The sequence below is a fragment of the Lontra canadensis genome, unplaced genomic scaffold (assembly GCF_010015895.1).
Source record: "Lontra canadensis isolate GAN:19392208 unplaced genomic scaffold, GSC_riverotter_1.0 scaffold325, whole genome shotgun sequence".
NCBI classification, from domain to species: Eukaryota; Metazoa; Chordata; class Mammalia; order Carnivora; family Mustelidae; genus Lontra; species Lontra canadensis.
The window spans coordinates 31,554-44,943 of NW_022631319.1; the positions used below are offsets into that span (position 1 = coordinate 31,554).

The 13,390-nt window shown below is 46.2% G+C and overlaps 1 pseudogene; it reads left to right on the forward strand.

Annotated features, from left to right (window-relative positions):
• The first annotated feature begins 1,862 nt into the window (after positions 1–1,862).
• LOC116862782 lies at positions 1,863–12,089 on the forward strand (annotated as a pseudogene).
• The last annotated feature ends 1,301 nt before the right edge of the window (positions 12,090–13,390 follow it).

The following is a 13,390-nucleotide window of genomic DNA, read 5'->3' on the forward strand; positions in this document are numbered from 1 at the left end:
AACCTAGGGTGGGGGCAGGAGGTATGAGTAGACTGAAGGGGGAATGAAGCCTGTGGGGAAGAGTTTCTTTTTAGAATAATAAAAATGGGGATGCCTGGGTGCTCAGATGGGTAGGCATCTGCCTTTGGCTCAGGTCATGACCTTGGGGTCTTGGGATTGAGCCCCACATTGGGCTCTCTGTTCGGCAGGGAGTCTGCTTCTCCCTTTTTCTCCCCACTGTTCCCCCTGCTTATGCTCTCTCACTCTCTCTCTCAAATTAAAAAAAAAATTGAATAATGAAAATGTTCTAAAGTTGATCATTGTGATGAATGCACAACATTGTGAATTCAATAAAAGCCAATGACTTGCATACTTTTAATGGGTAAATTATATGGTATGTGAATTAAGTCTCAATAATGTGGCCTAAAAAATGTATAGGAGAGTTATTCATAGTTGCCAAAACTGGGGAGCAGCCAAGATGTCCTTTATTAAGTGAATGGTTAAGTCAACTGTGGTACATCCAGACAATGGATATTATCCAGCGCCAAAAAGGAATGAGCCATTAAGTCATGAAAAGACACAGAGGAGCCTTAAGTGCATATCATGAAGTGAAAGAAGCAAATCTGAAAAGGCTACACACTGTAGGATTCCAACAAGATGACATTCTGGAAAAAACTCTGAAGACAGTAAAAAGATCCGTGATTGCCAGGGATTGGGGGCAAGATGGAATAAACAGGCAGAGCATAGAGGATTTTTAGGGCAGTGAAACTACTCTGTGTGATACTACAATGGTGGATACACGTCATTATACTTTTGTTCAAACCCATAGAAGGTACAATGCCAAGAGTGAACTCTAATGTAAACTATAACTTTGAGTGAGAATGCTGTATCATTGTAGGTCCATTGGTTGTAGTAAATGCCCCCTGCTGGTTCTGGATATTGAGAGTGGGGGAGGTTGTGTGTACGGTAGGGAGGCAGAGCAATGTTAGGGTCCATGATCAAAGGAATGAGACTGACACAAATTGAAAGTCAAACAAAGCTTTATTTCACGCCAAGCATCGAAATTCAAACCGACCGGTCGGGGCCATCTCTTAAGAAGAGGGGACGACAACGAGGACACCACTCCCAACGATGAAGAGATGATGACGATGAGGACGATAACGCTGCTCCAGCAAGGCCACTCCCCAGCGAGGCCGCTCCCCGGAGGAGGCCGCTCCCCAGCGAGGCCACTCCCCGGAGGAGGCCGCTCCTGACGATGAAGAGGTGACGACAGTGATGACAATGAGGACGATAACCCCGATGACACAGACTCTGCTCCCCATGACGCCACTCTGACAAGGCTGCTCCCCAGAGAAGGCCACCACTCTGGACAAGGCTGCTCTTCGACGAGGCCGTTCCCAAGATGAGGCCGATCTGGACGAGGCCGCTCGATGACGAGGCTGCACGCCGATGAGGCTGCACGCCACGAGGCTGCTCCCCAGAATGACATCGCTCTGGCGAGGCAGCGGCTTGGGGCAGTGAGGCCCCTCTCGGTGTTGCCATGGTTCCGGGCAGTGAGGCCGCTCCTGGTGGGGCTGTGGTTCTGGCAGCGAGGCTGCTCGCAGCAGGGCCATGGCTCGGTGGTGGCAAGGCCACTCCCCGGTGGTAGGGGCAGCATGGTTCCCAACAACTATCACTACCGCGGCTATTCTGATGGCTATCTTATGGGCTCTCCCAACTAATGGCTCTAACGGCTCTCCCTGATGGCTCTAACTCCTTCTATTACTTTCCCCACCCAGCCTCACAGACTAACCTTTATAGAGGTGGTTGAGCACGGCTCACACACAGGTGGCCAATGGGATTTCAACTCACTTCAGTAAATATATGCACACCCCACTGATTGGATGTCTCCATCTGGCCTGGCCCGCCCCTATATCCGGGGTTTACAAGTAAGTTCCTCTGGGAGGGGCAGGCCCTTAAAGGGACATATGGGAACTCTGGACTTTCTGCTTAGTTTTGCTGTGAATCTAAACTGCTCTAAAACATAAAGTCTACACAAAGAAGAAGAGGAGGATGAGGAGGGAGAAGAGGGAGAGGAGGAAGTCCTGAATACCTCACAAGGCTCATCTCAGTTGGCACCAACTATAAAATTTTCCCTAACCCTTCTCTCTTCTCCTTCCTGGCAGAAGACTCCTTTATCTGTGTTTTCATTGTGTTCTTATTCCTACTTCCTTTATAGTTCACATCACTTCACTTCATTATAGTTGTTTGCAGGTCTCACTAAACTATGATCTGCTCAGGGGCTGAGGCAATACCTTGTTATTTCTACTAGAAATACTACATAGTAGAGTTCAGTGAGTTCGGTGTGTGAATGAATGAGAGACATCTTAGAGCTAGCTACTGTCTTCAATACAGTTTAAAAGGATTTTGCCCCAGAATGTGTTCTTCAGGCCTTTTGTTATCCTGAAAACAGCTGTCCTCATGTGGCTTATCCCAGGGACAGTGAGGAGGATGGGAATGAGAGAGCATGGAGGACTGTCCTTAGAAAATTGAAGGCATATGAGAATATACTCTTATCTCTATGGAATTTCTTCAAATAGAAGCCTATTATCTTACTAGAGCTTTTGTGAAATATTCCTCCTTGGAGACAATACAACCAAGTGTAGTATAAAATCCAGGACCAGACTTACGTGGTGACCCAGGTCAGCTTGGAAGATGTCCTGGGTTGTGAGAACATCTCGCTCTACCAAAAGCCATCTCTGCCATCTCCGGATGGCTGCCTGAGATGTTCATGTGAAGGCTTTAGTATAAGGCTTAAGGGTTAGATGTCTGTAAACTGTGTGAGATGTATTCCTGTGAAGGATGACATTTTAAGCTTTTGTTACTTACACCTTACTGAGAGTCATACATAATATGGTTCTTGAAAGCTGGTTTTCAGAGGGCAGTGGAGAAAAACTATCAAGACATTGGTGCCAAGAGTGAAAAGGAAAACGTACCTAAAGGGGTGATAGAACAATAAAAAGAATGTTTCTTTTATCACAAACTTGCCAGCATTGAATAGACAATGCTGCCACACAGCTGCTTTAATTTTAGGACTAAGATGGCTTTTTAGGATATCAATTATTTAAAATAGAGGTGTCGAGAACATTGGGGATTTCACCGTCAGTGCTCTACAAGTTACAGCTGAGTGATCTAAAGAAGTCACTTACCCTCTCTGAGCTTCAGTTTTGTTCTTTCATAATAGAGACACAGTAATACCTGAGCTGCTTACATCATGGGGTGATTGTGAGGTTGCTCCCAGTAAACTTCTTGAGAAAGTAGCAAATCATTTACACTTGCTGTTGGTGTAGGAGGAGAGTGCTGTGAACCTCCTCTAATGAACCTCAGTGGAGGTTATTTTTGGTGAGATTATACATATATACCTTTCGGGTCTTGTTCCTTTAAATTTTGAAGGAACTTCTACCAGGTTCTGAGAAAAGTTTTAATTCAAGGCACAAAAATGTATGTAAGGATATCTAGCCAACATATGCTCTTTTAAAAGAGAAAAGCCATTCTTCGATTATCTTCTCAAAGTTATTAATTTGTATCAGATAATTATAGAGATTAGACATGCAGAGTTACCTTTCTAAGGAGCATGGTGTGTGTGAGCATTTGTGACCCACGGTACCTGTCACTTCCTTTGTTCCAGAGATCACCTGGCAATTCACAAATATGGCAGGATACCTGTCCTGTGTCCTTGTGTAACTCTCAGCCTGTACAGGGCTTTTCCCTAGAACAGCACCATGAGGTCCTTAAGGACAGAGACCAGGACTTAACAGGTGTTTGTGTCTCTTGGCTTCCAAAAGTAATTATTGATTAAATGAAAATGTGGCTGAGACTGTATGTCAGGATGAGGAAGAAGTGGTGCCTCTGGGCAGGTCTGATCTTCCAGGCAGGTGACCTGTTCCTGCAGAACTGAAAGGAGACTCTTCTGGGTCAGGGTGAAGGCTGTCCTACCCTTTCACAGATGACCAAGTTAATAATGCTAGGCAACGGGTGTCAAATAAAGGGCATCCCAGTTTAAGAAAGACATGAGAAGTTAGGAGGCAATTCAGTGGACAACTGTCATGAAGATAAAAGAGTTTAGAAAAGAAGGAGGAAGAGTGGAGGGAAATACTGGGATTATTTAAACTTGACAAAAAGGAACCTGCAAAAACTGTCATAGGTAGTTGATTTTCAAACATACATGGGGATGATAATATAGGGTGGAGCTTCTCAACCACTTTTCCTGGCAAGGCGCTCCTAGGAAATGATATACAAGGCCCACAAGGGCAATCAGGTGAGGCTCTTCAAGACTACATTCTACAGGAAGTCTGTGACACTCCTGGGTCCCACCCTGCCACCAGAGGAGGGGATTAGTAGCTTATTTAGCAGCCTGAAACCTATCCCGGGCTTTGTGGAGTTTATGAGCTCTATGTTTGAGCTCCTCCCCAAATTCATATGTTGAAACCCTAATCCCAATGTGATGGTATTAGGAGATGGGGACTTTGGGAGGTGATTAGGTCATGAGGCCCTCATAAATGAGTTTTGTATCCTTAGAAAAGAGACCCCAGAAACCTCTCACACACTTTTTCTGCCACATCAGATTGTAGGGAGAAGATGCACCTGCCTATGAACCAGGAGGTAGGTCTCAACAGGCACTGAGTCTGCTGTGCCTTGATTTTGGAATTCCCATCCTCCAGAACTATGAAAAATATATGTGTGTCATTTAAACCACCCAGTCTATGGCATTTGTTATAGGGCTGCAACTCACTGAGAAGGGACTTGTACACCTATTAGGGTATTGATGTACAGAACACAGTACTTTAGGTAGAGTAAGAAGAACTGGGGTCAAAATATTATGAAAGACTGAAATGAAAGAAGAAAACAGTTTATTCTTCAATATGAAATATACTGGATTGTTTTGTCAAAGGGTGTGTGTGTGTGTGTGCGTGTGTGTTGGCTTGTCTTCAAACCTTTTATGCACTTTAACTTCACTAACTTTAGGAATACGAGTGCTACAGAGTTACCCCCAAGATCATTTGAAGGTTTAATTATTTACATTTATTTTATATTGATTATAGTTTTGGGATTATTGAATAATGCATTATTGAGTTTGAGTCAGCCTCTCTGACGGAAGATACTAAAGGCTGAATGAAACAAAAACTGAAATGTGCTGTGCAACATGTACAAAACTAAGTAAGTGTGAAAGAACTTTAAGGTTCATGTAAGGCAAACACATTTTCTTTTAAAGGTTTTATTTATTTGACAGAGAGCACACAATCAGGGGAGCTGCAGGCAGACAGAGTGGGGGAAGCAGGCTCCCCGTGGAGCAAGAAGCCCGATGTGGAGCTTGATCCCAGAACCCTCAGATCATAACCTGAGGGTGGTTACTTATCCGACTGAGCCACCCAGCTGTCCCAGGCAAACATATTCTATATGAAAGCTGGATCTGAGAACCTATGTGATCCTGAGTGTAAATGTCAGGGTACAAGCAAAAATTCCAGGTAGTCTTGCAGACTTTCAAGGCACAGACCTGGTAAGGCCCAAGTCAAGGTTTCAAACAGTAAAGGGGGACCCAGGTAATATATGAATTATAAATGGAACAAACAGAAAATTTCATATGTTTCATAAATGATGAAAAGGAGTAGGAAAATAGGATGGCAGACCTGAAAGACCTAGGAGGGGAGGAAGGGTCTTCTGAGCTAGTGGGTGGGGGAGGGGCTGTTGACACACCTTGTTCAATTGTCCCCTCCCTCACCCTCAGAAACTCTTTGTGACCCTGCTCTGTGATGTAAGCCTGGGGAAGATATATATTCAGGGTTTGCACAGTATAGGCTGTCTTGTGTTTCAGACAATGGAGATCAAACATTGGAATGTTCTCTCATTTCTGAATAGCGATACTAAACCATGTCTGAGCTTTGGCTCAACGTGCTTGGAGATTGATCCCAACTTCACCTTCCTGTGTGGGTTGGGATTGCTCCTTCTGTTCCTGTGCTACCTGGTGGGGATTCCATTTCCAACTTGGAAAACCAAAACTACCCAAAAGGTAAGAAATCCTGTGTGTGTATGTGTGTGGGGGAGACTCAAAATAGATTATTATGGTTTACATTTCTAATACCAAATTAATCTATTTTTAAGATTTTATTTAGGAGAAAGCAAGTGAGGAGAGGTGGGGGGTGGGGCAACAGGGAGAGCTAAGCAGGGAGTGCAATGTGGGGCTAGATCCCAAGACCCTGGAATCCTGACCTGAGCCCAAAGCAGACACTTAAACAACTGAGCCATCCAGCACCCTAATCCCAGGTTTTAACAGGAGTTTGGTAGAGTCAGAGAAGCACCTAAAATGGGAAGTTAAGAGAACAGACATTCACTCCTCTAGGAAAAGAGGCCTGGCAGGGGTAATGATTAAGAAAGGACTAAGGTTTCTACTTGAAACTACAGTCTATCTGGGTGTGGTGGTGGTGGTTGGATAAAATCCCAAACACAGGGAATCTGTAGTCTTGGATTGGGTGATTTTGAGAAGATGAGGTCTGTGTAAGAGAACAAAGTTTCCCAGCACTCGATCATATCGAGTCACATTCCCATGTCCATCATCACTCGATCAAGCCTTCCTTCATGCTGAGCTGATCAGGAGAACACTGCTAAGCCTCTGAGAAGACAGTGGGGTCTGAGCTATGACCTAGGATACAGGGTCCTACCTGAGGCAGCACAGATGTGACTGTTGGGCTTCATTTTCTATGTCCTCATTGAACAAAGGACTTCTGACTGGGAATACCAAGTGTGGACCTCCCAGACAAAGTCGTCCCCTGAGTTTTTCAAAGAAGTAAATATTGACAACATTTTATCACCTTAAAAACTGAAAAAAAGCAAGGAACACAATGTTCTATTAAAGTCCTAGAATTCTTGGATAAAGAATGTTTCCATTTCCAAGAAAAGAGTAAGACATGGGTCCCAACCCCCCTCATTCTTTTCACTTTTCTTCTAGCGTCAGGGCAGAGCCAAGAGGAGGAGGAAAGGTGGGACTCTGGAAGGTAAGGTTCTGTCTATTCCACCTGAGCTCTCCAAGGCTGATCCTTGCTGTCCTCTCCATGAGGGCCCAGTCCATGATCTCTGAGGATGCAAGCCTCTAGATACATTCCCTCTCAGAAAACAGAGGCCTCAGAGGAGAGGCTCATGGAAATGCAGCCAGAGTGCAAAACCCTTCTCAGATTCCCTGCTCTGACCATTACTGAGTATGAAGCAGTGATGGATCTGGACAATGGGTGCTTCTCAGTGGGTGGCTGTGTGAGATTTCAAGAGTCAGAACTTCTGTCTCCTGACTTTGTGAAAGCTCTGTGACATCATGGATACTCAGGAGTCTTCCCTGACCTACCTCCTTCAGGGAGGTGGTATGATCATCACATAGATAATTTACATGAAAGTACTTTATACATGAAGATTACTAACCAGCTTCACATCATTGGCTATTTGCCCTTATCTATTGATTATTAGGGCTTTCAGTGTCCCAACATCCCAAGGATGTCCCATATGGGGACTCCTGTATCAATACCTGTGTTTCTACTTTCACTATATAACTCCTATTTCCTCAGACAACAGATGGTACCAACGGGAAGTGAAGGAGAACCGGAAGCTGATCTCTATTTTAAGAAGGTGACCAGTTTTCCCCCTCGATCCTGTTAGAGCACATTTTATGCAATTGCAGGATTCACTGCAGTCTGTCATAGCCATGGGAGGGGGTTGCCATGGGAGCAGATATTGGGGTGAAGGCTACTGAGTACACTGTGAAGTCATAAAGGTGGGGCATTGTGAAGGGGCATCAGGCTTCAGATGGCGCCTCCCTTGTCAGGCCTGCATGGCCTCTTCCCCTTGTTCTCGTCCTGGCTGCAGTTTTGTACCTCCTGTCTCCTGCAGCCCCCTCAGCCGGCATCATGATACCATCCACTTTCGTCAACCATTATGTCCAGAACCCCTCCTGTGAGGTATGTAATAGCACAACTGCTAAGATCAATTGGCTGCTGTTTCTACAGGCCCTGGAAGATTCTACTCCCTTGGCTTCCATGGCTCCTGTGACTTCTTCATCGTTCACTTTATCCCCTGACTTCTCAGCAGTCCCTCCAGGAGAGCTAATACCAACTTCGCTGCCTGAGCCTTCCCCACCACCTGGCTCCAACTTCTCACCTAACCCAGTAATCCCTGTCACTGATTTTTTTCCACCCTCATCACCCGGTGATTCTTTGCCACAAGAGCCCGTTCCTCCCTTGGATTCCAAATTCCCAAGGCACCATTTCCCACCCCAGCCACCTGCCTTTCCTCCTGTCCCACTCCATCATGCCCATTCAGTGGACTGTAGTGTCCAGAGACTGTCCTAAATACCATCTTCTCTCCAGACCCTACCCTTTCCCAGGATGTAAGCCCCTTACCGGAGTTGTCTCAGAGGGTGGATCCCACTGAGACCTTTGCTCATTATGACGCACCACCAACTCGATATGCATCACCACCGCCAGACTGCAATTTATCTGTGACTCAGTCTAAACCGATTTCCATCTCAAGGAAGCCTGTTCCAGAGAGCTCACCCCCAGAGAGCTCTGGTGGGTTGTCTACTTATGTCTCAACAATCACAGGAATTGACCCCTCCAGCTTGTCAATTGTAGACCTCCTTCGGTGGCAAACTCATGCCAAAGACTTCTTCCCTTCAAGCCTGGCTCCACGTGATTTCCATCAAGAGTTTATGGCCCTCCATTCTTCAGAGGCTTCTTCCAGGGGAAACCCTGCAGCCAACCTTTTAGAGCCTGGTAACCTCTCACTTCTCAGCCCTGATGCCCTGGCACTTCTAGAGAAACAAGTTCAAAAGAGGTGTGACTTCCTCAGGTAGAAGGAAACAAAGGGCTCTTTTCCAAAGCAAACATTGCTAATAAGCATGATTTGGCATCCTCCCTTCCTTTATAGAGCAGCAAAGGCCAACCTAAGGAGCTGCATATGCATCAGCAGCGCCCATATCCTACAACCTTGGAGGAGGGCCATTTATAGCAAACCCCCATCTAGCTCTTCTGGGGTCTCCAAACTCTGCATAGTGAGTTCTTCTTCCCTGCTACTGATGCCTCAGATAAAATCTCGAATGCCTTCACAGAGCAGGAATCCCCAGTAGTTCCCCATCCACTTCCTCCATCCTTGCCTGAGAACCTGCCTCAACTCCTGCCTCAAACCCAGCCCCAACCCATCCCTCATGTCCAGCCCCAGGCCCACCTTCAATCCTCACTCCCAATCATGCCATCTGGTCCTCTACCCGACATCAAGATCTGTGGAGTGTGTTTTCACAGACCTCAAAATGATTCTGAGAGTCTCACGTCAACAGAAATGGAACATCTGGAATGGAACATGTTGCACAAGGTGCAGGAACATGTGTGGGGTTTACCCACTATTGTCCAAAGTTCCCAAGAGGATTATTGTCCTTCAGCTCCTAACCATTCTGCCAAGCCCTGGGACTCCCATGCCCATGCTGCTTTCTCAATCCGTCATGCACAGTTTCCTCTCAGTGACGAGATTCAGAAAAAACTAGTCACCTTCAAAAGAGGCTCATCCAACACCGGTGGGGCCTGCCCTGCAGGATCTATGAGTCTCTCGCACTGATGAGAGGTCTGAGTACTCTTCCACAGCTACCTGAGTCTCAGCACCATCGTGGACGCTCAGGGATCTCTAATAAGAGTGAGATCAAGAGATCAAATTGAGTGTCTCTAAAAGTGTGTTTGTGGAGGACCCAGAAATGCTTCAGCTAGAAGACAGTGACCTGGTGAAGTCAAAGATGACCTGGAGAAAGATAACAATGATTTGGAGGAGGACAAAAATCTGGAGAAGGACAATGATGACCTGAAGAAGGATCAGGGACACAACCCTGAGAATGGCCCAAAAGATTATCTGTTGAGTGACCCAGTTAGCTCTTCAGATAATGAAATGGGGTATGATTCTGAGAAAGAACGTAGGAGCCCATCAGTGAAAAACCCCATGGTGTCTGTGGAGACTATGAGTCAGAGACAACTTGAAAATGCCCTGAAGATACATTTACACAGAAAGTTTGAGGAAATCAATGAGGGTCAGTTGCCTGGGACTGTGCATAAGTCAGGGCATACTATCAAGCAGATATCACTTCTTTCTGAGAAATCCCAGACTGAAGCAGAGAAGTTTGCCACCATCAGAGGTTGAGGACTACTCCCTGAATTCCTTCCAGGAGCTTCCCTTTGTTGAACCTAGTGCAGAACAGAAGCTGGAAGACCATATTAAAAGGTTTAATAAGAGGGTGACTTGGGGACTTCGCCCTAGGGTCCTTGAAATCATAGAGTTCTTTTAATTGAAAGAGTCCACATTCCATTCTAGCCTTTCCTCCTCAACCTACGTGATTTCTGGGGCAAATTGTAAACCTGGGAGCTTCAACTCCCTTGATGGAAGCTTGAAATCTCTCCATGGAGACAAAGCAGGAACAGCAAATTCAGCCCCCATCCCGGATCATCCTCTCCCTGCCACCTTAACTTTGGGGAAGGAAGAACAGGGAATTCTGAGGCAATCACCCTCTAATCAGTTTGCAAACCATCAGTTTGCAGAGGATGTTCTGAAAACTAAGTATGGCAGCCAGCCTCTTACACCTGTCAGACATGACACCATAGGCAACAGATGGCCCCCAAGGCTGCCTACAAGGCAAAGTGGGTTCAGACATGAGCCAGAGTAAGAGTGCAAATTTCAGTATTAGGAGAGGAGGGGTAGGAGAGGAGGGCACAACAGAACCTGTTCTGTTGTGCCCTCAGAGTCCAGGGAGATATTCAGGACCAAGGAATTTCATACACACCCATCACAACCTAGCATCTTGACAACCAACAAGCCAGTTAGCTCCCAAATTATAAAGTGGAATAAGGATCAAGTCAAAACCACCATCCCACCAAACATAGCAATTCCGCAAGATCCTAAATCATTGAATCTCAAAGAACAACCCTTGAATGAGTTCAAGCTTACGATGGAGAACAGGGAGCATAGCCAGGCCCAAGCCCAATGCACTGGCCTGCCCCCTGCCTCAGATTATTTGACTTAGAGGGCCTCACTGACTCATGCCCAGGGTGTCTCCAGTGGGGACAATGAGAGCTTCCCAGGTGTTGCATGTCCATCCAGAGGACAGAGGAATTACTATGGAACAACAGCAGGAGCCCTGGGTCCCTAAGCATGTCTTAAGGAAGTGCAAGAATAAGAATCCCCCACCAGCTGCAAAGACCATTAGACCTCTGGGCTCAAAGGCACAAGAGGTTGGTGGAGGGGATGCAAGACTGGGAACATCCTAACGGAGAACAGTTTCCCTACTGGAGATGTGGCATTGAAAAAGAGGTTCCCTACTCAGGACGCGATATTGAAAGTAAAGCTGGGAAGCCAGCCCTCCCAGACCCTATCACAGAAGAGTCAGCTTCCTCCTAAAAGCCTTTCACAGAAGGGTCAGCCTCCTTCTGAAAGCCTTTTCAGTAAAAAAATGAAGGATTTTTTGCAATGGCTTCCTCCTGGGATAAAATGTAAAAGGCAAGAAAACTCCCAGGAGAAGCCCATTCCCCTATCATCTGTGGAAAGCAGAGGCCTGCTTAAAGGTAGAGCTGCCTTTACTGGGACGCCCAAAGCTCAGAAAATCATGACAGCTGTTGGGAAGTTCCAAGAGGAGAAATGGGGCGTCGGCATGCAATAGGCAGCACCTGCCCTCAGCAGCCCATTCCCTCCCCAACCAAGTTTGGGAAAACTCAGCAGAAAGCACAATTGCAGGCCCAGGCACAGCCTGTCCTGGGGTATCCTTTCAACTATGGGGTTCCCTCCCGTAAGGAGACAAATACCAGGTCCTGCCAGCAAGAAGCTGTCTTTGCTGGCCAAGGTCTTACTGAAAGTAACAGCTCAGAAACAAGGATAGACAGTCCTGGAAAGTTTTGGCATTCAAGAAGCAGCTACTGCATCAGATGTATCCCCTCTCCATGCTCCTCAGGGAGCCTGCGCCCCACCCAAACGCTGCCTGCGGGCATCAAGCTGCCCAGTGGCCTCCCGCCACTCTCATGACTCCTAAAGTCACTCTGTGCAGAGATGTGTGTCTACTATTTAGATAGAAAACTTCTCCAGAATTCCAGTGAGAGGGTTTTGGGGGGCATTTCCTACCCCAAAATAATCCCTTGTGAGGAATAAATATTTCTCTAATAAAGTGATGTCTGTTCTGTGTACTATCTTGGGAGCATGGGTTTTGGGGAACTCAGTTTAGCTGTTACTGATTGCTTCCTTTGTCTTCTAAAAGGTGACCAATCTCATGGAGTTCTTGAGAAATATGTATCATATTTCTTAACTTTGGGGAAGGAAGAACAGGGAATTCTGAGGCAATCACCCTCTAATCAGTTTGCAAACCATCAGTTTGCAGAGGATGTTCTGAAAACTAAGTATGGCAGCCAAAAGCCCATTCCCTCTCTGATGAAGCCCCCAAAAGCCCATTCCCTCTCTGATGAAGTTTGAGGAGATGGCTTCTCTCTCCTGTCCCATGGCTTAGCCTTACTAAAAATGTATAGTAGCTCACTCCTCTCCCCTCATTGAATGTTTTACACCTTTTACAGCAAGTCTTCTATATATGAGGAAGATCAAAGACAGGTATAGTTTTCAGAAAATAATTAAGCCATTGTTGTTTCTTCACTGTTAGTGTTTTACAGTAGCTTAATCATTTAGAAGTCAGTGATCAGAGGATTCCACAGGTGGGTAACCTCTGAATGGGAGTGTTTTCGGGGGGCGGGGTGTTATTCGGGTTGATCTTGGTCTGGTTGGGGTAGCATCAGAGAATACCCTAGGTGATGCTAAAGAATCTGCCCTGTGAGTCACGTTAAACTTGACATTGAGGTTTCCAGTGGAAGTGCTTCCCTTCCCTGGGTGTTTCTTCAGGCTGCTGGGCTGAGGATGTTTTTTCCAGAACAAAAGCATCACTTAGCTGTTAGTGTTGAATGTTGACTAGGCAGCTACCACCTTCCAGGATAAGACACCTTTGAAGAAATGAAAAGGTGAAAGAGGGACCTTGCTGGTAGAACAAAAGTTTATGTCTAATCGTCCCCTTCTCAGGACCTTGTCCCACTCCCCTCCTTCCTCAGTCTGATCCAGGCACCACCACTTTGAGGCAGACTGGAATCTGGCACAGACTACCGATGCCTTATACCAAAAAGGCATGGTTCTGTTCTCTGAGTATGCAAGCAATACCTGCAGGCTGTCAGGCATGGCATCCCCTTTGGGGGAAGGTGATCTTGGTGCCTGCCTTCCATCCACACTCGATGACAATAAGATACGGCCTTTACTATGGCTAGAATGGTGGTATGCCACCTTCAATATTCATGGCCTTAGTGGAGTCATGGTAGCTCTTCCCCAGAAGACGTGCAAATTA